The sequence below is a fragment of the Triticum aestivum genome, chromosome 3A (assembly GCF_018294505.1).
Source record: "Triticum aestivum cultivar Chinese Spring chromosome 3A, IWGSC CS RefSeq v2.1, whole genome shotgun sequence".
NCBI lineage: Eukaryota > Viridiplantae > Streptophyta > Magnoliopsida > Poales > Poaceae > Triticum > Triticum aestivum.
The window spans coordinates 664,660,433-664,687,441 of record NC_057800.1 but is presented as its reverse complement, the minus strand read 5'-3'; positions in this window follow the sequence as shown (position 1 = coordinate 664,687,441).

The window sequence follows — 27,009 nt, the reverse complement described above, 5'->3', positions numbered from 1 at the left end:
AACCCAACCACGCTCCAAACCGTGCCCTGTAGCGCAATCCCGATGCGGACGCCGCCGCGATCTGAGGTCGCCGGCGGTTAAACGCCGATGGCCGACGTGGCGTCATTAGTTTAGGAGCTAACCGTAGTTAACTAATGCTAGTGCCACTGACGGATGGGCCCCATGCCCTAATTAACCCCGGGTTTTATTTCCTGTTTAGTTTAGATTAACCCAGAGGGACCCACGCGTCAGAGTTGACCCTGCTGACGTGGCCGTTGACCTGGCCCACCTGTTAGCAAGCTAAACAGCCCTGTGTCACTGACGTGTGGCCCCCACACGTCAGGTTTGACCTGGGCTGACGCTGTTGACTAGCTGATGTTAGCATGACGCATTGATGACGCAGTAATCATTTTCCTGGATAATTTCTAATTCTAAATGATTTGGAAATTCCAGAAAATATCCAAAACTTTGAAAAATCATAGAAAATAATCTATAACTCCAAATGAAAAGTTTTATATATGAAAAATTATCAGAAAAATCCAAGGAATCTGTTTATGGCATTCTCATGCATGTTTGAGAAAGTTAACCTCACTGTTTAGTCCAAAACATGATAATGCACTATTTGAATTCATAGTTTGAATTTGAATTTGAACCTTGAGTTCAAATCAGCGCAAAACCTTTCTGTTACTAGTTGCATTAGCTCAAATCACAACATATTGTCATGCCATGATCATGCATCATATTGTGCATTGCATTGATTGTGCTCTTCCTTGTTTGCCAGTAATTGTCCCCTCTCGGTAGACGCTGCTCCGACGCTGTGATCGTTGACACCGATGAAGAACTATACTATCTTCAGAAGTGCCAGGCAAGAAAAACCCCCTTGTTCATTCCAATACAATCCCACTCTCTCGCTCCTGCTCTCTTTTACTGCATTAGGACAACACCGATTCAACGGTTACATGCTGCGGTAGTTGAACCCCTTTCCTCTGCATGACCTGTCATTGCCACAGTAAATAGATGAAACCCACTAGCATGAGTAGGAATTGTTTGAGCCCTGATGTGCCTACTCATTCATGCTTGTTGTCATGCATGCTACTGCTTAGATTTGAGTCCGGTCTGATTCATCAGGAATGAATTGGAACATGGTGAACATGTCCTACCGTTGAGAGCTAAGTGTGTGAACACGATTTGGTAAAGGTAGCGGTGAGAGGCCATGTAGGAGTACATGGTGGGTTGTCTCATTGCAGCCGTCCTCAGGAACCGAGTCCTGTGTTTGTGATCCATGAACAGTTACTACAACACATTGGGTTCCAGTAACTCGGCCCCTCTCGGCTTATTAATCAACTCGATCTCTGTCCAGGAGTTGCAACTAGTTTCTGGTGTTTGTAGGTAGTGTTAGTAGTCTACCAAGTGGCACCCGGTACAGGTGGGCTTGGGATAGACTAGACACAGTGGCATGGTGTACCAAGTGGCACCCGGATGGTGGGCTTGGGAACCCTGCACACATTGTTTGGGGCCGTGAGCGACACCCCGGCCAGATCTCCTTGCGGATGGAACCCGAATAGGCGATAAACCTGGACTAGAGACTAGTTGGTTAGTCAGGTCATGGCCGACTCCCTCGCTCGGTTTCCGCTTGAAGGTTGCCGAGGTACATGACGTGTACAGGGCGATAAGTGGCGAGAGCGTGTGTGAAGAAGTACACCTCTGCAGGGTTATCATTATCTATTCGAATAGCCGGATTCCTCGGATATGGAAACTTGGACCCCTTGCATAGTTCATAGACAAGCGAAAGTGGATACTTTAAAATGCGCAAGATAAATGTGAGTGCTATGGATGGCGTTCTCGCAGGGAGACGGGAGCGGATCCGTAGTGGTGTATTGGTATGGTGAATTTGTGGACTCGTGTGCACCACCTCAAAGAGTTACTTATAGTCATAGTTCAGGATAGCCACCGAGTCAAAGCCGGCCTGCTACAGTTAAACTCCACCACCGGCGGCAAGTCGGTCATGGGGACAAAGGGGGTCGCCGGCGGCAAGCTCTGTGGTGGTCGGTGGCTTCTGGTGGATCGGGGCCTCGAGCTACGGTGGCTGCCGAACTGGTTTGAGAGGTGGTGTGGCTCCGCACGGTCGAGGGCAGGAGGATGGGAGCACGGGAGGAGTTAGGGGCCTCAGTCTTGGCCGGATTTTACCAGAACGTGGCGGTGGCCGGCCTGCCGGAGATGGGAGAGATGATGGCCTCTGGCCAACTGGGGAGGAGGGGGGCTTCCTACTACTCGAACAGGGTTGCTGACGAGACTAGGCGTGATCGGAAGGGCTATTTATAGCTCGGGGAGGTCGGTCCCCGCGGCTGCGGATAAGAACATCGGCGAACCGCTGTTTTGTTGCCAGCAGAGCGACATGGCAGCAACGGGCGCTAGCGGACGGACTCGTGGATGAGCGCGGGCTATTCAGGGGTGAGCTGGTGCGCGGCTGTGGCTCGGGCGGCGCCGCCCCTGGCAGGAGTCTGCTGCGGACGCCGGCGTGCCGCCAAGGAAGCTCTGATGGTGGCGCTGTAGGGTGCCAGGGGTGGCTGGGAGGGTTCTAGCGATTGGGTGAGGACAGGGCGTGGCTCTGCGGGCGAGCAAAGGCCAGGAGCCCGGGGTAAGCGAACACGGCGGCTCGGTTGTGCGCGCGTGCAAAACGTGCACTCTAGGCGCGCCCAGAGCACGCACGCCAGGTGCTTGATGAAATGACAACACATGCCAGGAGGCTTCGATGAGGCTGGGGATTAACAGGTCTAGGTTAGAGTTAGCTAGGAGATTAGTGGACATGCCCAATGGGTCAGTGGATCAAGTCCACAATGCAAACTAAAATCTATGCCCAAAACTGGCCATGCACACAAGGTGCTCGACAGAATGCCATGGGCATCTGGGCATCTCTTCCAGTGGCCAAAATCTCCAGATCAGAGTCTCTTTAGGTGTAGGTTATGGTGGCAAGGTTAGTTTGGCAAGACCAGAAACTTGTTAGTGCAAGTTTTGTCAATTTTCAGTTCCGGACAGAAAATGAAAGGCATTATTGCATGGACCAAAAATGCTCCAATGGGTCCAATCTCCTGGACGTAAGGGTTTGGTAGAGTAGTCTATGAGCAGGAGGAAAATCATGGGTAATAGGGCAAGATAAAATATGGTTGCAGTAGAAAATACCCAACTGGACCAGAGAGCAAAAGAGGATGATTTGCTCAAATTTTTCAAAGAACACCAATGGGTTTTTGCATAAAGTTGAATTATTCACTACTACTAACATCTCCCAATTTTCTGGAATTTATAAATAAATATTTAAATAGGCTGTAGTGCAAATTACAAACTGGACCAGATTTGAAAACTTGGGATAGGGCTGAAAATTTCCAAATGACTAAAAGAGATTTTTGCATAAAAGTGATGTGGGAACATCACATGACATCCCCAAATTTTGGTGTGGATTTTAAAGAAGTATTTGAAAGGGTTGTAGTGCAAATGGAACCCTAAAACTCAAGAAAAATCACTTTAAAAGAAATAAAGCTCAGGAGAAAATAATTGTAGAAATAGATCCACTGATAAAAGGAATGTTTCTTGATAGGGTATACAAATCCAACAATATTTTTGGAAAGTTTTCACTTGGGGTGAAAACTCCACAATTCAGGAGAAAAGAGTGGTCCTGAATTAAAGGAAATCCAGAAAATAAAAATTTAATTTACCAAATCAAAATTTTAATTAATAAATCATGGTTAAATTTTTGGGTGTTACAACACTACCCCCCTTAAGAAAAATCTCGTCCTCGAGATTTGCTAAGGGCTGTTTTGAAAAGAATTACTCCTACTATCTCAAAGTAATATCACAAAAATAACCATCCTACCCATGTAATAAAATGTGGCTACAGTGAATGGGCAATTAAGTGGAGTAAAACTACAGTGCGGAATACTGGCGCTACGTGGAAAAATCTATGGTTGCGGAAAATGAGAAATTTCTACTCTTGGTTACAGTAAATTTAGAATAAATTTCTAAAATATGCTGGTCGTACTCGAGAGCACAGTGCGCTCTCTGGCTGGACTCGGGGCCCACTGTCAGTCTCTTCTTCTACCTCTGGCTCTCTCTTCTTCCTTTCTCTCGCGCGCTTTCCCGCACTTTCTCCACCGGCGATGTCTAGCGCGTAGGGCATCTAGGCCGTACTGCGGTAGTGCACGGCATGCTAGCTGCCGATGCAACATGCACTCACCTCGCAGGCTAGTGCGTTGTCGTCACTGCTCATGGATTCGCCTCCGAACACCGGTGATCGAGCAACGAGTGGCGCTGGTGGACTTCGCCCACCGTACACCGATCTCGAGCTATAAAATGACCGAGGTGCACCTTTCTTCTTCCTCACACCTGGCCTCGCTTCTCCTTCTCCTTCTTCTCCTCCATTTCTGTTTGCAGGAGCTCGAGACGAGGCTCTAATGGCGGAGGTGATGCCAGACTGGCACATGATCCTGATGTGCGGAGGGTTGGCGGCATTGCTGGGGTTCTCCGTGCTCTTGTGCGTGATGATCCTCGATGATCGTCGTGATGCTGCTGCTCGAGTGTTAGCTCTCCACGACGGCGGTGATCATGAGGATTAAGTGCGGTGTCGGGTGCTAACTGCTGTCAGTGTGCTGGAGGTAAATTGCACCCGAATAATTACCCACAAATCTCTCCTTCAGAGACTGTCATGTGCTAGGGCGGGTGATCAGTTAGGTGCACGTGGATTTGCAATTAGTTCATGGGGTCGAGTGGTTGTGGTTGTGAGTCTGCTGCTGTCGTGGTGCTGCGTGAATAAAAATCTATGTCATGAAGAGATATACGTTGTAACAACTCAGGGAAAAATCTCACTTCAGAATCTACCGAGAGCAAAAACAGTTAATAAAATTAACAGCAGTAAAAACTACTCTCATTAATTGAAACCAAATATCTAATTCAGCGCACAAATTTAGGATACCACGCATAAGTTGCATCACATAAGTAGATGCTGGGACAATAAACATAGCAGTGACGTCTACAATGAAAATGGCAAATAGACAGGGTCCTGAGAAAACGTCTCTCGTACTGGGGCACACTCTTCTTCTATCGAGGGAAGTGGATTGACTAGTCGATGAATGTGTCTCTCCTGGTCGGGCCTCAGTGGTCTGCCAATAGCGATCTGAGGATTTAAATCAGCGAGGCTCTGGAGATACCATTACCGCTGGGTCAAACATTCTTGAGCGATGACATACTGCGCAATGTTGGCCAACACTGGGTCTCTCTCAATTCGTCCATCGGGAAAAGATGCTATTTCTCCTGGTGCTGCACGACTCGGGAAGTAATAATACCCTCATTTGCTGGCATAGGGTACCGCGAATCAAAGGCGAGCAAGCGCTTCATACGCAACAGCTTCTATGGCCATTTGTGGAGTCGGCATAGATTTTCCCACGAAGAAGACTTCCGTTGGGTCTTGGTTTGGGTTTGCGGGAGGGATGTGCACCACTGCCCAATATTTCAAGGTGGGAGGGGTGATCCTCGATTTGAGCAACTCGTACTGGGGTGGATGGGTAGAACTCATTGTACTGTAGGTAAAGTCCCACAATATTTAAACAAAACTACCTGGGGTTGCATATGGAGTTCTCAGATAAATACTAGGGCTCGGCATGGCTAAGAAATGGTTGTGAGGGTTGTGCACAGGGTGAGGGGTACTTGGCAAGGTCATGAGGTGGCCTTTTATATAGCATCTGGCTGGGTCACTTATCGCTATGAGGGGGTAACTAGCTTGTCGGTTCTGCTCTATGGGGTCGGGGTCAATTCCACAGATACACACATCTCACAAAAGTGATGTATTACTGTGGGTGTCGTCGGGGTGGTTTTTGGTAGCTATGGCCCAGAATTAAAAATGCAACCGTACGCCAACATACTTATGCATCGCTACTATTTAAAATAGGGGCGCACAAGCAAACAACATTTAATTATGGCGGTACAAGATCACACAATTACAGGGCATGGACATACTAAGACTCGGTAATACTCGAGTGACTTAGTCTACCTCGTTAATATCTAAGCGGGCGTGCCTTGTGGACGTCGAGGCTTCTCCACGGGTTTCACCATCGGGGTTAGCTAGATGGAGTTGAGGGGCTGCAAGGTCGGGGTAGCGATGATGACCATCGCGGGGGTTGTTGGCCACAATCCCGTTGGAGCGTGTTCCCAAAAGGCGACAAGGCACTTCTGGGGACACCAAAGTATTTTGGTCGATGGCTGGGGCAGGCCTCAAGGACTCGATCGGTTGTCCGAACAGCACAACTGGGTTGTCGGCATCGGGCTCATCTTCTCCTCTTGCCGGGGCTCGACAAACCAGTTCTCCACAGGCTGCGATTAGATCAAGGGTGATTTGATCGAACAGTTCCTCTAGTACATAGCGCACCAGATGCAACAATGCAGGATCCGTCTCGTGATCTCCTTTGGCAACCTGGGGTGGCCTACCATACCCGTCACGGCTGGGGTAATAGTAGAACGAGCAACAGTTAACTCTGGGCGACAAGTGCCGGAGTTGAACTATAGCCTCTCGAGCAGCTAGTTGGATGGCTTGTGGCTCAAAGGAAGTTGTCCTTCCGGTGAACCTGTAGGGGCGTTCTGACGTGCACAGTGGCCCAGAATTGACGACTCTCACCGCTCATGGGCCCTTGGTATACGACATACTCTGGGGGCTCTTCTAATGCAAAGGCACGGCGGGTGAGGTTTGCTAGCATGGTCACAAAACCACTAAGGTTGGTTGATGTGGTCTCATTGTGCACAATGGGGCCAGGCATTATGGCTTGGTTTTGGCGTAGAGGCTGTGTTGTGCTGGGTTGGGGCTAGCGTGCCCGTTTTATAGAAGAAGGAGACGGAGTTTTCCTTCACATGCTTGCGAAAGAGACTATTTAGGTGTTGGTCACTGGCGCGTGATCGACAGGCTAGGCTGATAGGTTGGGCACCAACTGCCAAAAGGTGTCGGGGTCACTGTGTGGCTATCTTACACGAGAAGCTTGGCCGGGGTTAGGTTAAGGTCTAGTGGGTTTATTAACCTAGGTTTATTGACCTGGCCAAGATAGGATTAGCCAATGGTCTGCCTAGCTCTGATACCAAGGTTGTCAGGACCAGGTTTTCGGGATATTAATTTCCTAGAAAATGCCCCTTGTGCTCAACGACCCCAGGATTACTGTTAGCTGATGAGACACCAACTTGATATAGAAACTCCAAGCAAAATGCAAAAAATGTAGTACAAGACCATTCTGGCCTCTGAGTAAAACAAGTGGTTTCTAGTGGATGATGGCGGAAGCGGTTTGTGGTTCATCAGCATCTATGGGACTCCATTTCGCACAGGAATAGCTAACTTGGATAACTCCTATCTTCGCGAGGCTGCTATCACCATTGCGTAGGTTCCGAAGCTGTCATCGCAACGCTCCTCACCATGCAAGAAATTTTTCCAAGACAATAGCCAGGGACAAGCCAGTGAGTACTTTGAATGTACTCACAAACATTATGAACACGAGTATAATATAACAAATGATAATCATGCTCTGAAATATTTTAAGGTCACAACATCAGTCACAAAATAAAAGAAATCCAGGATGCACGTAAGCAAGTTTTTCATATACAACATGAATATGCAATAAGGGAGTAGAAATAGAATGCACCGATCGGGTGTCTGAAGCGACACCTCGAAAGGATAATAAGATAAAGTATGCCTCAGTCGGGCGTCTGAGTGACACCACATAAAGGGCTTATAAATAAAAGAAATAACAAGTGTGCCACAGTCGGGCGTCTGTGCGACACCACATAAAGGGCTTATAAAGGAAATAAGTAGTAAGCCTGCCACAGTCAGTCATCTGTGCGACACCACATAAAGGGCTTATAAAGTAAATGAATAACAAGCATGCCACAGTCGGGCGTCCCAGCGACACCATATAAAGGGCTTATAAAGTAAATGAATAACAAGCATGCCACAGTCGGGCGTCTTCGCGACACCACATAAAGGGCTTATATGAGAGTAGTCACAATGAATATCCAGGAGGTAGAACCGTCCCAGGGATACTCAATAATTCAAATAATGTAAGTGGTTAGTCCATAATAATAATAATCATAGTCGTCATGAGTCACAAGTCATGATCCATGTTCTGGTTTAGCAGTTTTTCCTCTGAAGACCGACACTAAGACCGACACTTGACCCCTGCCAGATTGTAGTCCTTAACCATGGACACGACTATTCGAATAGATATAATCTCTACAGAGGGTGTACTCTTTACCCACGAGTAACGGATTCCTTTAGTCCATCGGTACTAATTCCGTCTTCGGTCTTTTGATTGAAAACACACCTAACCGCACACACCAGCCTAACTTACCGGTGTCTGGAATCACCCACGACACCCGTTAAGCAAAACTCTAAGTGGGGAGGCTACAACCTCGATTAGCATGGGATCACAAAATATATAACGCGCGCAAACTAGGGGAGTTACCCCCTCGGCTCCAACCGGAAACACCCATGCCCCCGGACCAGGTGGCATGCCTACTGGATGCAACCGGTATCTTCCACCATGGCCTCTCTGTACAGTGTGTGCTAGGAAGGGGTTGAAAACTTACTGAACCGTACCCAACCTATGGCAGGGACAAGTGGTAGTACGAAACAAGTATCGGGGTTACTGGAACAAGACTCGATCTATGGTCGACTCAATAGGTTAAAGCATCTCCTACATGATAAGCATAAGAAATATATTTCACACCAATCTGACATAATCGACACTCATCATACCTCACCATGCCTTACCGGATATATCCGTCTCGATGAAGAACTAGAGACAAACTCGTGTCTAACCAAGACAGAGACTTTCCCGGATTCCTTCCGGTAGGCATGAAAGGCATACGAGGGTGATTACTATCAGAAACATATCAAAATCCCAGCAGCAAGGAATCATCATTATGCACTCATGAACATGATCATAGCACCACATAAAATACCAAATACTTCATGTCAAGGTGGTGTCGTATTTGCATCAAATGACACAAAACAAATATTATGCCGGGGTTTAGAATGCTTGCCTTCAAGAGTATGCAAGTGGGGGTACACTTTTCGAAAGTTGTTTCCCTCTCCAAAATCCTATTTAAGAAAACTTCAAACTAACACATAGTTTCAAAATAGTACAAAAAAGTTGTTCAGAAAATTTCCAAATAAATATGAAAATAAACTAGACAAAATTTGAGAAACAACAGAAAAAGAATCAAATCAATTGGACTTATATTTTAAAAGTTATAGCCAGTCAAAGTTTAGTCAAAATCCTGTTTTTAATAAAAAATCAGAAAAAGAAAACGGTTCGGGGAGTAATACGTTTTCGAACAGGAGGAAACATGCTCTGGGTTTTACGCTTCCACTAAAGCCAGTGCGGGCCGTCTCTGGATCACTGACAGTGGGTCCATCGGGCCCACTGGTCAGATTTGACCAGTCGCCCGCGCCTTCTTTCTCCTCTGGCCGAGTAGAGGCGGAGCTCCGGCGATTGCCGCCGACGAACAGCGACTCCCCACGGGATTCCGAGGGCAGGGATGGATCTGCCAGTCCAGGGCGGTCCTCCCAATGGTTGAGAGGGCCGTGGGGACAAAGGGGGTCGCTGGCGGTGAGCTTTGTGGCGGAAAGTGGCTTCTGGTGGATCGGGGCCTCGAGCTACGGTGGCTCCAGATCGGGTTTGAGAGGTGGGGTGGCTCCGCACGGTCGAGGGGAGGAGGATGGCAGCACGGGAGGAGTTTGGAGCCTCGGTCTTGGCCAGATTTTACCGGAACGTGGCGACGGCCGGGCCTGCCAGAGATGGGAGAGATGATGGCCTCTGGCCAACTGGGGAGGAGGGGGGCTTCCTACTACTCGAACTGGGTTGCTGACGAGCCTAGGCGTGATCGGAAGGGCTATTTATAGCCCGAGGAGGTCGGTCCCTGTGGCTGCGGATAAGAACGCCGGCGAACCGCCGTTCTGTTGCCAGCAGAGCTTCGTGGCGGCGACGGGCGATAGCGGACGGACTCGTGGATGAGCGCAGGCTGTTCAGGGGCGAGCTGGCGCGCGGCTGTGACTCGGGCGGCACCGTCAATGGCAGGAGTCTGCTGCGGACTCCGGCGTGCCGCCAAGGAAGCTCTGACGGCAGCGCTGTAGGGCGCGTGGGGTGGCTGGGAGGGTTCTGGCGAGCGGGTGAGGACAGGGCGTGGCTCTGCGGGCGATCAAAGGCCAGGGGCGCGGGGTAAGCGAACGCAGCGGCTCGGTTGCGCGCGCGTGCAAAACGTGCGCTCTGGGCGCGCCCAGAGCACGCACGCCAGGTGCTCGACGAAATGACAACGCATGCCAGGAAGCTTGCATGAGGCTGGGGATTAACAGTTCTAGGTTAGAGTTAGCTAGGAGATTAGTGGACATGGCCGCTGGGTCAGTGGATCAAGTCCACAATGTAAACTAAAAACTATGCCCAGAACTGGCCATGCACACAAGGTGCTCGATAGAATGCCATGGGCATCTGGGCATCTCTTTTGGTGGCCAAAATCTCCAGATCAGAGTCTCTTTAGGTGTAGGTGATGGTGGCAAGGTTAGTTTGGCAAGACCAGAAACTTGTTAGTGCAAGTTTTGCCAATTTTCAGTTCTGGACAGAAAATGAAAGGCATTATTGCATGGACCAAAAATACTCCAATGGGTCCAATCTCCTGGACTTAAGGGTTTGGTAGAGTGGTCTATGAGCAGGAGGAAAGTCATGTGTAATAGGGCAAGATAAAATATGGTTGAAGTAGAAAATACCCAACTGGACCAGAGAGCAAAAGAGGATGATTTGCTCAAATTTTTCAAAGAACACCAATGGGTTTTTGCATAAAGTTGAATTATACACTGCTACTAACATCTCCCAATTTTGGTGGAATTTATAGATTAATATTTAATTAGGTTGTAGTGCAAATTACAAACTGGACCAGATTTGAAAACTTGGGGTAGGGCTCAAAATTTCCAAATGACAAGGAGATTTTTTGCATAAAAGTGATGTGGGAACATCACATGACCTCCCCAAATTTTGGTGGGGATTTTAAAGAAGTATTTGAAGGGGTTGTAGTGCAAATGGAACCCTAAAACTCATGAAAAATCACTTTAAAAGAAATAAAGCTCAGGAGAAAATAATTGTAGAAATAAATCCACTGATAAATGGAATGTTTCTTGAGAGGGTATACACAGCCAACAATATTTTTGGAAAGTTTTCACTTGGGGTGAAAACTCCACAATTCAGGAGAAAGGAGTGGTCCTGAATTAAAGGAAATCCAGAAAATAAAAATTTAATTTACAAAGGCAAAATTTTAATTAATAAATCATGGTTAAATTTTTGGGGTGTTACACTCAATATGATGACTACTTGATAGTTTAGTGCACCATGCTTAAACGACTTAGAATCGGGACTTCAAAGACATTTTGAACGTCATGGACCATATGAGATGTTCCAGGAGTTGAAGTTAATATTTCAAGCAAATACCCGAGTTGAGAGATATGAAGTCTCCAACAAGTTCTATAGCTAAAAGATGAAGGAGAATAGCTCAAGCAGTGAGCATGTGCTCAGATTGTCTGAGTACTACAATCGCTTGAATCAAGTGGGAGTTAATCTTCCAGATAAAATAGTGATTGAGAAAATTCTCTAGTCACCATCACCAAGTTAGTAGAACTTCGTGATGAACTATAATATGCAAGGGATAATGGAAACGATTCCCAAGCTCTTCATGATGCTGAAATCGACGAAGGTAGAAATCAAGAAAAGCATCAAGTATTGATGGTAAACAAAACCACTAGTTTCAAGTAAAGGGACAAAGGGAAGAAAGGGGAACTTCAAGAAGAACGACAAGAAAGTTGCTGCTCAAGTGAAAAAAAACCAAGTCTGGACCTAAGCCTGAAACTGAGTGCTTCTACTGCAAAGGGACTGGTCACTGGAAGCGGAACTACCCCAAGTAATTGGTGGATAAGGAGGATGGCAAAGTGAACATAGGTATATTTGATATACATGTTATTGATGTGTACTTTACTAGTGTTTATAGCAACCCCTCAGTATTTGATACTAGTTCAATTGCTAAGAATAGTAACTCGAAACGGAAGTTGCAGAATGAATAGAGAGTAGTTAAGGGTGAAGTGACGATGTGTATTGGAAGTGGTTCCAAGATTGATATGATCATCATCGCACACTCCCTATACTTTCAGGAATAGTGTTGAACCTAAAATAAATGTTATTTAGTGTTTGCATTGAGCATGAATATGATTGGATCATGTTTATTGCAATACGGTTATTCATGTAAACTAGAGAATAATTGTTGTTCTGTTTACATGAATAAAACCTTCTATGGTCATACACCCAATGAAAATGGTTTGTTGGATCTCGATCGCAGTGATACACATATTCATAATATTGAAGTCAAAATATGCAAAGTTAATAATGATAGTGCAACTTATTTGTGGCACTGCCGTTTAGGTCATATTGGTGTAAAGCGCATGAAGAAACTCTATGCTGATGGGATTTTGGAATCACTTGATTATGAATCACTTGATGCTTGCGAACCATGCCTCATGGGCAAGATGACTAAAACTCCATTCTCCGGAACAATGGAGCGAGCAATTGACTTATTGTAAATAATACATACTGATGAATGCGGTCCGATGAGTGTTGAGGCTCGCGGCGGATATCATTATTTTCTGACCTTCACAAATGATTTGAGCAGATATGGGTATATCTACTTGACGAAACACAATTCTGAAACATTTGAAAAGTTCAAAGTATTTCAGAGTAAAGTGGAGAATCATCGTAACAAGAAAATAAAAGTTTCCACGATATGATTGCAGAAGTAAAATATTTGAGTTAACGAGTTTGGCCTTCAGTTAAAACAATGTGAAATAGTTTCACTACTCACGCCACCTGGAAAACCACAGTGTAATGGTGTGTCCGAACGTCATAACCGTACTTTATTAGATATAGTGTGATCTATGATGTCTCTTACCGATCTACCACTATCGTTTTGGGGTTATGCATTAGAGACAGCTACATTCACATTAAATAGGGCACCATCTAAATCCGTGAAGGTGACACCATATGAACTGTGGTTTGGCGAGAAACCTAAGTTGCGTTTCTTAAAGTTTGGGCCTGCGATGCTTATGTGAAAAAGTTTCAACATGACAAGCTCGAACCCAAATCGGAGAAGTAAATCTTCATAGGATACCCAAAAGAAATTGTTGGGTACACCTTCTATCACAGATCCGAAGGCAAGATATTCCTTGCTGAGAATGGATCCTTTCTAGAGAAGGAGTTTCTCTCGAAAGAAGTGAGTGGGAGGAAAGTGGAACTTGATAAGGTAATTGTACCTTCTCCCGAATTGGAAAATAGTTCATCACAGAAATCAGTTCAAGTGATGCCTACACCAACAAGAGAGGAAGTTAATGATGATGATCATGAAACTTCAGATCAAGTTACCACAGAACTTTGTAGATCAACCAGAGTGAGATCCGCACCAGAGTGGTACGGTAATCCTGTTCTGGTGGTCATGTTACTTGACCACGACGAACCTATGAACTATGAGGAAGCAATGATGAGCCAAGATTCCGCGAAATGGCTTGAGGCCATGAAATCTGAGATGAGATCCATGTATAAGAACAAAGTATGGACTTTGATTGACTTGCCCAAAGATCGCCGAGCCATTGAGATTAAATGGATCTTCAAGAGGAAGACAGACGTTGATTGTAGTGTTACTATCTACAAAGCTACAATTGTCGCAAAAGGTTTTCGACAAGTTCAAGGTGTTGACTATGATGAGAGTTTCTCACTCGTATCTATGCTTAAGTCTGTCCGAATCATGTTAGCAATTGCCACATTTTATGAAATCTGGAAAATGGATAAACAAAACTACATTCCTTAATGGATTTATTAAAGAAGAGTTGTATATGATGCAACAAGAAAGTTTTGTCAATCCTAAAGGTGCTCACAAAATATGCAAGCTCCAGCGATCCATCTATGGACTGGTGCAAGCATCTCAGAGTTGGAATATTCGCTTTGATAAGTTGATCAAAGCATATAGTTTTATACAGACTTGCGGTGAAGTCTATATTTACAAGAAAGTGAGTGGGAGCACTATAGCATTTCTGATAAGTATATTGAATGACATATTGTTGATCAGAGATAATGTAGAATTATTCTGCAAAGCATAAAGGAGTGTTTGAAAGGAGTCTTTCAAAGAAAGACCTCAGTGAAGCTGCTTACATATTGAGCATCAAGATCTATAGAGATAGATCAAGACGCTTGATAAGTTTTTCAATGAGTACATACCTTGACAAGATTTTGAAGTAGTTAAAAATGGAACAGTCAAAGAAAGAGTTCTTGCTTGTGTTACAAGGTGTGAAACTGGGTAAGACTTAAAGCCCGACCACGGCAGAAAATAGTAAGAGAATGAAAGTCATTCCCTATGCCTTGGCCATAGGTTCTATAAAATATGTCATGTTGTGTACCAGATCTATTGTATACCCTACACTGTTTTTGGCAAGGGAGTACAATAGTGATCTAGGAGTAGATCATTAGATAATGGTCAAAATTATCCTTAGTGGAATAAGGATATGTTTCTGGATTATGGAGGTGACAAAAAGGTTAGTCGTAAAGGGTTACGTCGATGCAATTTTTTACACAGATCCAGATGACTCTAAATCTCAATCTGGATACATATTGAAAGTGGGAGCAACTAGCTACAGTAGCTCCGTGCAGAGCATTGTTGACATAGAAATTTGCAAAATACTTACGGGTCTGAATGTGGCAGACCCGTTGACTAAACTTCTCTCACAAGCAAAACATGATCACACCTTAGTACTCTTTGGGTGTTAATCACATAATGATGTGAACTAGATTATTGACTCTAGTAAACCCTTTGGGTGTTGGTCACATGTCGATGTGAACTATGGGTGTTAATCATATGGTGATGTGAACTATTGGTATTAAATCACATGGCGGTGTGAACTAGATTATTGACTCTAGTGCAAGTAGGAGACTGAAGGAAATATGCCCTAGAGGCAATAATAAAGTTATTATTTATTTCCTTATATCTTGATAAATGTTTATTATTCATGCTAGAATTTTATTAAGCGGAAACATAATACATGTGTGAGTACATAGACAAACAGAGTGTCACTAGTATGCCTCTACTTGACTAGCTCGTTGATCAAAGATGGTTATGTTTCCTAACCATAGACATGAGTTGTCATTTGATTAACAGGATCACATCATTAGGAGAATGATGTGATTGACTTGACCCATTCCGTTAGCTTAGCACTTGATCGTTTAGTTTGTTGCTATTGCTTTCTTCATGACTTATACATGTTCCTATGACTATGAGATTATGTAACTCCCGTTTACCGGAGGAATACTTTGTGTGCCACCAAACGTCACAATGTAACTGAGTGATTATAAAGGTGCTCTACAGGTGTCTCCGAAGGTACTTGTTGGGTTGGCGTATTTCAAGATTAGGATTTGTCACTCCGTTTGTCGGAGATGTATCTCTCGGCCCACTCGGTAATGCACATCACTATAAGCCTTGCAAGCATTGCAGCTAATGAGTTAGTTGCGGGATGATGTATTACAGAACGAGTAAAGAGACTTGCCGGTAACGAGATTGAACTAGGTATTGAGATACCGATGATCGAATCTCGGGCAAGTAACATACCAATGACAAAGGGAACAACGTATGTTGTTATGCGGTTTGACCGATAAAGATCTTCATAGAATATGTGGGAGCCAGTATGAGCATCCAGGTTCCACTATTGGTTATTGATCGGAGACGTGTATCGTTCATGTCTACATAGTTCTCGAACCCGTAGGGTCCGCACGCTTAAAGTTTGATGACGGTTATATTATGAGCTTATGTCTATTGATGTATAGAAGGTAGTTCGGAGTCCCGAATAAGATCGGGGACATGACGAGGAGTCTCGAAATGGTCGAGACGTAAAGATCGATATATTGGACGACTATATTCGGACATCGGAAAGGTTCCGAGTGATTCGGGTATTTTTCGGAGTACCGGAGAGTTACGGGAATTCGCCGGGGAGTATATGGGCCTTATTGGGATTTAAGGGAAATAGAGAGGAGAGGTTGGGCGCCCCCCAAGGCCTAGTCCGAATTGGACTAGAGGGAGGGGCTGCGCCCCCTCCTTCCTTCTCTTCTCTCTTCCCTTGCCTTGACTCCTACTCCTACTACTTGGAAGGGGGGAATCCTACTCCTGGTGGGAGTAGGACTCCTCCAGGGTGCGCCATAGGGGTCGGCCCTCTCCTCCCTCTTTCACTCCTTTATATACGTGGCCAGGGGCACCCCATAGACACAACAATTGATATCTTGATCTCTTAGCCGTGTGCGGTGCCCCCTCCACCATAATCCACCTCGGTCATATCGTAGCGGTGCTTATGCGAAGCCCTACGTCCATAGAACATCATCATCGTCACCACACCATCGTGCTGACGAAACTCTCCCTCAACACTCGGCTGGATCGGAGTTCGAGGGACGTCATCGAGTTGAACATGTGCAGAACTCGGAGGTGCCGTGTGTTCGGTACTTGATCGGTCGGATCGTGAAGACGTACGACTACATCAACTGCATTGTGCTAACGCTTCCGCTTTCGGTCTATGAGGGTACGTGGACAACACTCTCCCCTCTCGTTGCTATGCATCACCATGATCTTGCGTGTGCGTAGGAAAATTTTGAAATACTACGTTCCCCAACATGTTACAGTACCAAAGTGAAATGGTTTTGCTCTTTACCATAATAACCTATCTCACGAAGTTCCGTTAAGTTTTATGTGATTGAAGTTTTCAAGTTTTGGGTGAGATGTATATATGAGGAGAATAAGGAGTGAGAAGACCCTAAGCTTGGGGATGCCCAAGGCACCCAAGTTAATATCCAAGGAAGATCCAATCAACTAAGCTTGGGGATGCCCTGGAAGGCATCCCCTCTTTCGTCTCCAACATTATCGGTAATCTTACTTGAGGCTATATTTTTATTCGTCACTTGATATGAGTTTTGCTTGGAGCTCATTTTATTTTGTTTTGATTTGCTTGCTGTTACTTAGAATATTTTTTTGTATCTTTTACTTCAATAAAAATGTCAAGTATAGCCTTTACCATGCTTATTTTGCAAGTCTATTAGTTGCTGTTTCAAAACAGAAAGTTTATCGCTGTTGCAAAATTTCCCTAGAGAAGTCAGGATGTGATAAATGCTGAAACTTTTTGCACAATAAGCTTTGATAAATTTTCTACAGTTTGGTAAATTTTCATAATTTTTGAAGTTAAAGAAGTATTGATACTCTTGCATTCTTGACAGACTGTATTGTTTTGGCACATTGATGTTATGTTTACATTGTTGCATATGTTTGCTTGTTTAATGGTTCTATTTGAGGATAGGAGTATTAAATATGCAGAGGCATTTAGTATGCAATTTTTAATAATAATTTTAGTGATTTGATACAGTAGAGAATGATAAGGTTTTTGCATTGGTTTATACTAACTTATCTCACGAGTTCTTGTTGAGTTTTGTGTCGATGAAGTTTTTAAGATTTAGGGAAACCGTGATATAAAAGCAATTAAGGAGACACAAAAGATCAAGCTTGGGGATTCCCAAGGCATCCCAAGATAATATTTCAAGAAGTCTCAAGGATCTAAGCTTGGGGATGCCCCGGTAGGCATCCCACCTTTCTTCGTCAACATTTATCGGTTAGTATTGGTTAATCCTAAGTTTTTGCTTCTTCACATGAGTTGTGCTATCCTTGAAATGTCATTATATTTTCATTTTGCTTGATGTTTTAATAAAATACTTAGATATGAAAGTTTTAAATAAGATAGAGTCCTCAATTAGCTACCCATTTACTTAACTACTCGCATGATCTTCACTTATATCTTTTTGGAGTAGTTTGTCATTTACTCTCGTGCTTCACTTATATCCTATGAGTAAATTGTTGAATAAATTGAATGTAATGAAGTTGAAATTATATGTTCATATCATGCCTAGTGGTAGCTTCACATTGGGTTTAGAAAGTGAAATATTTTTGAGCTTGACAATCACAATATTGGTCATACGAGCAATTCATGAATGATTAGTAGAAGGAAGAGAACTTTCACATGCAAATACACTATGTTGGAAATCTTTTGTGATTGTGAGCCCCCATCAAAATATTATATGCCAAAATTGTTGATGTTGGACAAGGAAGAAAACGTAATGATTTATGTTTGTTCATATTCACATAGAAGATATATTGTCATTGATCCTTCAACATGGGGTGCTTGCCCCCCATCTTTGCTAGACAAAAATTCGCACCAAGTAGAGATACTACTTGTGCATCCAAAAACCCTTAAACCCAAATATTATTTTCAAGAGTCCACCATACCTACCTAAGGATCGAGTAAGATCTTTCAAGTAAGTTGTCATCGGTGCAATAAAGCAATAAAAATTGCTACTAAAAGTGTTAGATCATTTAGTGTAAGAGAAAATTGAGCGTTGTACGAATTTGTGATGGCAAAGAATAAAAGCGATAGACTGCATAATGAAGGTTGCTATCACAAGTGGCAATATAACATGACGTTCTTTTCCACTAAGGGGTTGAGCATACAAACGAAAAGTGCATGGCAACCTCTGCTTCCCTCTGCGAAGGGCCTGCCTTTTACTTTTATGTATTTACTTTCATGCAAGAGTCAATTTTTTTCTCTCTATTCCTTTTTATTTTTCTCTTTTGGCAAGCATCATGTGGTGAGGAAATATCTAGGCACATATATCTAGTTGGATATGGGTAGCATGAGTTGACATCACCCTTGAGGTGAATATGTTGGGAGGCGAAATTATAAGCCCTATCTTTCTATGTGTCTGGTTGAAACGTTTTGCTCATGTGTATGCAGTGAGTGTTAGCAATCATAGAAGACTATATGATGGTTGAGTATGTGGAGCTCTTACTTATACTCCGTTGAATAAGTTGAATTGCAATTGCTTGGTGACTAAGAACATAGGTTGTTGAGTTTCAAGAGAATTCATTGTTTGAACCTTAACATGTGCATTGGTTGCTACTTTACCATGATGAGTTTTATGTGAAAGAATTGCTATTATGATGCTAGGAAAAGTGATTGAAATTATCATTGATCAAACTAATGCACTTTGCTAGCATTCACACTTCATAAATTATTTCTTTTATCATTTACCTACTCGAGGACGAGTAGGAATTAAGCTTGGGGATGCTGATACATCTCCAACGTATCTATAATTTATGAAGTATTCATGCTGTTATATTATCATTATTGGATGTTTTACAATCATTTTATAGCAACTTTATATCATTTTTTGGGACTAACCTATTGACCCAGTGCCCAGTGCCAGTTGCTGTTTTTTGCTTGTTTTTTACATTGCAGGAAATCAATATCAAACGGAGTCTAAACACCGTGAAACTTTTTGTGGATTTTTTATGGACCAGAAGACATCCAGTGGGACAGAGAAGCACCTGGGGGGTGCCCCAAGGGGGCACAACCCACCAGTGCGCGCCTGGGGGCCCAAGCGCGCCCAGGTGGGTTGTGCCCACCTCGGTGGCCTCCGAACTCCTCTTGCCCTATAAATTGCCAAATATTCCAAAAACCCTCGCGGAGACTCTAGATCAGAAGTTCCGCCGCCAAAAGGCTCTGTAGCCATGAGAAACCAATCTAGACCCTGTTTCGGCACCCTGTCAGAGGGGGAAATCATCACCGGTGGCCATCTTCATCATTCCGGCGGCCACCATGACAAAGAGAGAGTAGTCCACCCTCGAGGCTGAGGGTTTGTACCAGTAGCTATGTGTTTAATCTCTCTCTCTCTCTCGTGTTCTTGAGATGTCATGATCTTGATGTATCGTGGGCTTTGTTAATATAGTCAGATCATATGGTGTTTTCCCCTCTCTATCTTGTTGTGATGAATTGAGTTTTCCCTTTGAGATTTCGTTTTATCGGATTGAATACTTTTATGGATTTGAGAGCACTTGATATACGTCTTGCATATGAATAGCTGTGGTGACAATGGGGTATTATTTTGGTTCACTTGATATATGTTTTGGCACTCAACTCACGGATTCCCAAGGTGACATTGGGGTAATCTACGCATAGGGGTTGATGCACGTTCTTGTGTTTGTTTCTCCGGTAGAAATCTAGGGGCACTCTTTGAGGTTCTTTGTGTTGGATTGATTATTGTTATTCTGAAGTTCTGTGTTGTTATTTTAGTATGAACTCTTGGATAGATCGATAGGAAAGAATAGCTTCGAGGTGGTTTCGTACCCTACAAACAATTTCTTCTTATGTTCTCAGCTAGATAAGAACTTTGAAGTGATTCTTCGTTGCACATTGAGGGATAGTTATATGATCCAATTATATTAGTATTTTTGAGAGTTTGCACTAGCGAAAGTATGAACCCTAGGCCTCATTTTCAAGCATTGTATTACCGTTTCTGCTCCGTTTTATCAATTGCTACCTTGCTGTTTTTTATTGTTCCTACTACAAAAATCAGTATCTACTATCATTACTACACTTGTATCACCATATCTTCGCTGAACTGGTGCACCTATACAAATTACCATTGTATTTTGTGTGTTGGGGACACAAAAGACTTTTTATTATTTGGTTGTAGGGTTGTTTGAGAGAGACCATATTCATCCTACGCCTCCCACGGATTGATAAAACTTAGGTCATCCACTTGAGGGAAAATTGCTACTATCCTACAATACTCTGCGCTTGGAGGCCCAACACAAATCTACAAGAACAAGTTGTGTAGTAGACATCACCGAACAAAACCAAAATATCGGAGAAGAAATACGAGGCTATAAGCAATCATGCATATGAGAGATCAAAGAAGACTCAAATAACTCTCATGGATAAAAATATAGATCTGATCATAAACTCAAAGTTCACAGGACCCCAACAAACACACAGCCAAAAGAGTTACATCATATGGATCTCTAAGAGACCATTGTATTGAGAATCAAAAGAGAGAGAGAAAGAGGAAGCCATCTAGCTACTAACTACGAACCCGTAGGTCTATAAAGAACTACTCACGCATCATCGGAGAGGCACCAATGGACATGATGAACCCCTCTGTTATGGTGCCTAGATTGGATCTTGTGGTTCTGGAACTTGCGGCAGCTAGAATTGATTTTCGTCGACTCTCCTAGGGTTTATGGAATATTGGGGTATTTATAGAGCAAAGAGGCGGTGCGGGAGGCCATGATACGTCCATTTTGCATCATGTTCTCTTATGTTTATTTATAATGTTTTCATCCATAATAATGCTTTTTGGAGTAATTCTTATGCCTTTTCTCTCATAATTTGCAAGGTACACACCAAGAGGGAGAAATCCGGCAGCTGGAAATCTGGACCTAAAAAAGCTACGTCAGGCCACCTATTCTCCACAACTCCAAATGAGCTGAAACTTCATGATTGTCGGATTTCGGGTTCCGGCAGACCCTTAAGGTTCGAACACTGGGGTGCGTGCGTAGATTATGCCTTCTACCTCTCCGTCTCACAAAGATCTAGACTACTGAAAGAACTGCACAAGAGACACAAGGTTTATACTGGTTCGGGCCACCATTGTGGTGTAATACCCTACTCCAGTGTGTGGTGGGTGGATTGCCTCTTGGGACTGATGATGATGAGAAATACAAAGAAGAACAGCCTCGCGAGGGTCTGTTCTTGGATGGGGCGATGAAATGCTGGGAGGAGTTCAGCCACCTTTCTCTTTCTCTCTCTTTCTTTCTCACTGCCTTACTTTTATTTGCCCCCTTCCTTTCTTCCCATCGGTCGACCTCTAACTCACCAACCCCTTGCTCTATGGGCGGCTGGTCCTATTTATAAAGGCCCTGGTCCTCTTCCCAAATATTGAGCGGGAAGGGAGCCAACAATGGCGGGCTAATTTGAAGGGGGACAGCAAGTATTAGCTATCCTGACAAAATTAGTCTTCGCCTGCGCAAAGCTCTGGTGATGACGCCGTCTTGGGCTCCACGGTGACCTCCATCTTGTAGTCCTCCTGGTCTTGGTCTTGTTGCACCGAAATGGCAACCTTTGCCTGATGCGTCGGTACTCCGCGGCTGCGCTTGCCCCCTTTGCACCAAAGAGGAAAGGAGGACGCTGCGCAGGCTGGCACCCGCCTGGCGCCCTAAGTCGTCATGGCTTGCGTCACGAGCACCTCGCGAGGTACCCCGCCTTGATTTCTCCACCTCCTCGTGAGCCAACCTGACGAGGCTTTGCCTGAGGAAGCTCCACGTCGTCCGCCCCGCGAGGCTTGGCCCCTCGCGAGGGTCTTGAGTCTTGTGTTGGTGAAGGATGGGCCGTGCCGGGCCACCTTTGAGCCATGCCGCAGGCCGCAGGCAGGCAAGTCTAGGGACCCCCGTTCCCAGAACGCCGACAGTAGCCCCTGGGCCCAAGGCGCGTCCGGACTTGGCCATGCTGAGAGGCGAAAGGGCAAGGGCAAATCGCCGCGGGCCCTAACAGCCTGCGGCCTTGGGCGCCGCGTGGCGGTTGATTGGACGCAAGTGCTTCAGCAACCGCGCAGGTTGATAAAGGAGCGGCATCTGCCCAGACTTTGCCTTTTGCTTTCTCCGGTTGCTGCTCAGATCCCCTTTCTTGCGCCTCCCCTTTCTTCCTCCAAATTTCCAGATCTATTCCGGCCCTGTGACCTAGGAAGCCATGTCGCCTCGTCAGCCTCTGGCTAAAGCTTGGTACTCTCCTTCTCTGGACTTGCCGAGCGTGTCCAAGGCGGGCCTCGCCCGGCTACGCTGGATGGCAGCAGCGCAGGGCATCAATGGGGCGTAGGTGTTCAAGGCCGGCTCCGCCACCCCTAAGGGCCGAGGGAGCACCTTTTATCCTCTCTTTGTAAGCTCCATTGTTGCGGGCCTGGTGCCTCCCTTCTCCGAGTTTTTCTTCTCTGTCCTCCACCATTACAACTTGCAGGCTCTGCATCTCCACCCCAACTCCGTCCTTCTCTTGCCGATCTTCGCTTATTACTGTGAGGCCCACGTAGGGGTGCAGCCTTCAGTGGCCTTGCTGCGCCACTACTTCTCCCTCCGGGTCTCTCGGGGTTCTCCTTCCGTGTGCGTGAGTTTCGTCGCGTATGGCGGCACCATTGCCATCTCGAATCCTGGGAAGAGGATTGAGGGCTTCAGGAGCAAGTGGGTCTTGGTAGATGCCGGGCGCGTCCACCCAAGGTTGATCTTGCCCGCGGAGCAGCCCGTGAGTTCTAGCGACTGGTGTCGGGCGGAGCTCACGGACCCCCGCGCAAAACTGGTGTTGGAGAAGATGGACGCGGACCTAAGGCCGGTCAGCACGGCGGCGGCGAAGTTGTCCGGTGAGTTGCTGCTGAGGGAGTTCCTGGAGCACCAGCTGGCTCCACTCCGGCAGTACTCACCTCTGATGTGGAGGCCTCATCCGAGCCCCGCAGCCTTGGGCGACGAAGATTTGGCCGCGGTCCTCCAATCTCTGGTCGGGGGCAAGGTGGCAAGGTTGGAGGGCGCTCCCAAGCCCTTGTTCCTCCGCGACGACTGGGAGCAGGTGGTAAAGTCCATGCCCGTTTTCAACGGGGACGGTCCTGTGCCCATGGCGGCTTCCAAGGGACTGGTGAACGTGTCCTCCGGCAACTCCAGCAAAGAGGAGGATGAGGAGGAGCGGGAAAAGGGGCCTGACTCCGAGGCGACCGACGGAGAGTCGACGGCTCCCCTCCCCCGGCGCAGGCCCCGCGATCTCCGCCTTTCTTCGAGCGATGATGACGAGGACGGAGACGAGCAGGTTGGCGGGAGCTTGCCCCTGATCCCGAAGAAGGACAGGACCGGGCTGATCTCCCGCGGGTCTGCCTCTGCCCCGAGGCTGTCCGCAAACGCGCCTTCTACTTCCGAGGTTGACCCTTCCAGCCGGCTGTCAGGCTTCAAGTTTGGCCGGAGGCTGCCCGAGCTCACCGGCGATGACCCGTAAGTGCTTGACCCTTGTCTTTATTTCTTGTTCCGCTGCCGAGGCTTGACGTTCGCATCTCTTGAATAGGCTGGCTCCCATGGAGAAGAAGCCGAAGGGGGCTCCTGAGGCTCCATCCGCGGCAGCGCCTCCGCCTATGGAGGAGGGTGACCGTGGCGCCCGGGCTTCTCCCGCCCGGTCGTCCTCGCGAGGCCTGGCCGAGATGGCTGGGGCGAGCTCAGCCCCCATGGCCCAAGTGACTCCTGTGGTGCCTTTTCCCACTGCCGCCACCACAGCCGCTGGGACGCAGCAGGCTCCACCTCAGGACGTTGTGGTCTTGTCGTTGCTGCCTTCTTCCCCCGTTCCGCCGACTGTTGTTTCTCCAACTCCTCCTGCTGTCCTGGAGCGTGCTGTTGCTGGACTGGACCGGCTGCGGCAGGATCTTCTTGCCGACCCTCGCCTGGTGGCCGGGCGCTTGGAGCTAGCTTCAGGATGGATTCACTCCGATGCTTCGATCCGGGCGGCGCTGGTTCAAGCCTCGACGGCCTGCAATGAGGAGAGGCAGGACATCCTTGAGACGAAGGCTGCTCGTGATGCAGCCCTGGGGGAGGTGATTGAAGTCCGCGATCACTGCAAGGCGCTGGAGGACGAGCTACAAGGCCTGCGGGACCAACTCGTGAGAGGGGTCCGTCTTCGCCAGGAGCAAGAAGAAGGCATGAAGGCTCGCGAGGTGGCCATCGAGGGCCGGGAGGCCAAGCTCAAGAAGCGTCGCGACCACCTGGGAGCGCTGGGGAAGGAGTTGGAGGCGACGAAGATCGAGCTGGACAGCAAGGCCCAGGTTCTTGCCGAGGATCGCGTGGCCTTCGCAGACATGGAGAAGAAGGCTCGTGCTTCGCTGAAGATGCTCTATGCCAGTGGCCTGGAGAGCCCACTGGCCGGTGCCGAGGACGGCCCCGCCAAGCTGCTTCCCTTCCTGGTTCGTGCTCTTGAGGATGTCACCCTTGGCCTTGCCCCCACGGCCGAGGCCGAGGCGCGTGTCCTGTCTTCTGCTGCGCTGGCGCGGGTCTTCACCCACATCTACCTTCGCGAACCCAGCGCCGACCTCGACAGCCTGTTGGAGCCTGTAAGCGGCGAGGGTGCTGCAGCCGCTGCCGAGGCCGTGAAGGGTCACGTGGAGGCTCTGCTGGGGAAGTTCCGGGCCTTCAGTACCAAGTCGAAGCAGGATGCTGCCGGTCCTGCTGCTCCATGAGGCGGGGCCACTCGCGCTGCTCTACCGCCGCCGAGTGACTCCGGTACTGCTCATGTCCTGCTTTTAATTCCTGCACATGCATCATGCCTCGGGGAGGCGTTTAAACTCGCGTTTGGTATTGAGGTGACAGTATGGACTGTAATATTTGCTTTTAAATTCCTTGAATTTTATGCTTTTCTTCCCTACTTGCTTGTGTTCTATGCCGGTAGAGCCCGGCCCCGCGCGTACCTCACCCAGCATTAGCCCCGACCGGAAACCAGGACGGGACCAAAGGAGTGAGGGGCTACGGAGACAGTTAGGCTCCTGAGTCGCGATGCTCAGGAGTCCCCCTTGTCGCACGAACAACAAGTAGGGAGGTGTGATGTAGGTGGATCTTCCGTTTTATGTCTGTAGAGCCCGACTCCGCGCGTACCTCACCCAGCATTAGCCCCGACCGGAAACCAGGATGGGACCAAAGGAGTGAGGGGCTATGGAGCCAGTTAGGCTCCTGAGTCGCGATGCTCAGGAGTCCCCCTTGACGCGCAAACAGCAAGTGATGAGGTGAAATGCAAGTGGGACCACCGTTCTACGTCTGCAGAGCCCGGCCCCGCGCGTGCCTCACCCAGCACTAGCCTTTCGGAACTAGGGAGTGAGGGGCTACGGGACCAGTTAGGCCGCTGAGTCGCGATGCTCAGGGGTCTCCCTTGGTGCTCAAACGTCCTTCATACATTGGCTCCGCTCGGGGAGAGACGCGCGGCGAACCAGGCCCGAGGGGCCTGGCTGGGTGGCGTACGTCTGGGCGTGACCCAGGCGCAGCCCCCATGCCCAGCCCCCTCGAGCGGCGCTCCCGAGGGGAGGCGTTGCGATGAGGCTAGACACTAAGCTCTGGGCTCCCTGAGGTTGATGCGGCCCGGGGGCCACCCTCAGTTGTTTAACACCAGCGTGGAGCATAGCGCTTCCGCATGTGTACGGGCATAGCCGCTCCTCGGCAGTGTCGTCAGCCAGCGTGGAGCATGGTGCTTCCACTGGTACATGGGAGGGGGCTCCCCTCCAGGAGGAGCCCCCGGGGCATGTACAGCCCCGCCCTGACATGTGGCCGGCACGGTAGGGCTAGGTGAGGTGTATCTGGGCACCCGTGAGCCAGCGCGGGACTCACGGGGCCCTACCTCTAGGCGGGTTGCGCCTGGCACTGGGCCTTATCTTGTGTTGTGTTCCTGCAAATTTGGTTAGATGCCGGCACTCTACGTCCTCGGGTCCCGGCCCTCGAGCTTGTCTCAGCCGTCGCTGGTATGCCAGGTCGCGATGCCGTGGACATGGCCAGAGGGTGAGGGCTGGAGAGCCAGTAAGAGCCCTGAGTCGCGATGCTCAGGTACCCCCCCCCTTTAATGTGCAAGTGGTGGACATGGAGAAGAAGAGGTGCCGTGGGCAGGCATCAAGTAATCAAGCATGATGGGCGAATGCATAGCTGGAAATAAACGCAAGGGAGATACATGACGCTGGGCCTGGCCCGAGCGACTTGGGGATGATGCAGCCCGAGGGGCGCCCCCAACAAAGCAAGCTATGGACATGAAATAAAAGGGATACATACCGTAGGGACGGACCCCACGCGGCCTGGGAACGATGCAGCCCTGGGAGGGTGCTCCCAGCTGGAAATGAAACTTGTAAGATGTCACCTGAACGTGTTGAGGGCGAGGGGGTGTTGGTGCAGCAGACTCGGCGGGCTGCGGAAGCCGATCGTCATGAGCCCCCAGGCCCAGGAGCCTCGGGAGGCTCCGGAGGCACTGGTAGCTCTTCGCGAATCATCCCCATCTCCGCCAAGGCTGCGGAACGCGTGTCTTCTTGA